This window comes from Dinoponera quadriceps, unplaced genomic scaffold (assembly GCF_001313825.1).
Source record: "Dinoponera quadriceps isolate SergipeBrazil2010 unplaced genomic scaffold, ASM131382v1 scaffold4453, whole genome shotgun sequence".
NCBI classification, from domain to species: domain Eukaryota; kingdom Metazoa; phylum Arthropoda; class Insecta; order Hymenoptera; family Formicidae; genus Dinoponera; species Dinoponera quadriceps.
In genome coordinates, this window is record NW_014558410.1 from 1 (window position 1) to 901 (window position 901).

Genomic DNA, 901 nt, shown 5'->3' on the forward strand with positions numbered 1-901 from the left:
TCAATCGTTTTAATAATATAATTTTTGTTTCACCATAGCTTCCACCACGTGATACGACAGTTCTTCATCTTAAGAAGACTATGGAACGACACATGTGTTTATCTTTTGTAAGAGAAAACGTCCCGAAGGTAATAAATTGCAAGCACATTTGGATTCAATATCTTCTTCTTTAGAACATATTAAACTTCTTTGTAAGAATGAAAATGATATGATACATGGTGTTATAAATTCAGCTGAATTACATTTTATGAGGAAACGTCGAATGTTAAATAAATTGGAAATAAGTTAATATCTTGACACAACTTACTACCTACTTGTGTTACTTTTTACGTCTTGCCAACATTGTTTTATTTACTCATAACATTGTCATCAAGAATTTATACGACTGACTAAGATTGCGGAGACTAAGGTAGAAGATATTATTGAAAGTAATCCCTCTGGATTACCTTCAAATGTTAGGANGGATAGAGGAGTGCACAGATTGGTGTTGCACAAGGACAAGCTATAACTTTATTCCAAAATTATAGAGAATTGCCAAAACTTGCAATAGTGTTAATATTTGAGATGTTTATAATAATTTTTCATTTCTATATTGGTTTGTTTAAATTGATCAATCGTCTTAAGAATATAAATTTTGTTTCATTACAGGTTCCATCACATGACACGACAGTTTTTGAGAAAGCTATTGAGCAACATATGTGTTTTGAAAGACAAAACGTCAAGAATAAAATAAGTTGAAAACATATTTGGAATATCATATTTGTTTAGCACATACTTAACTTTTTACCAACAATAAAAGTATTTTTAAATATAGTATTACAAATTGAACTGATTTACATTTTATGTAGGAGTATTGAGAAACAAATAAATTGGTAAGAAATTAATATCTTTCAACAAATTG

General features: G+C 28.8%; 1 long non-coding RNA gene across 1 annotated transcript; it reads left to right on the plus strand.

The window, feature by feature from the left end:
- The first annotated feature begins 16 nt into the window (after positions 1 to 16).
- Positions 17 to 722, plus strand: LOC106749832. Its single transcript, XR_001374883.1, has 2 exons — positions 17 to 128; positions 649 to 722. It is a non-coding gene; the product is annotated as an uncharacterized LOC106749832 (long non-coding RNA).
- The last annotated feature ends 179 nt before the right edge of the window (positions 723 to 901 follow it).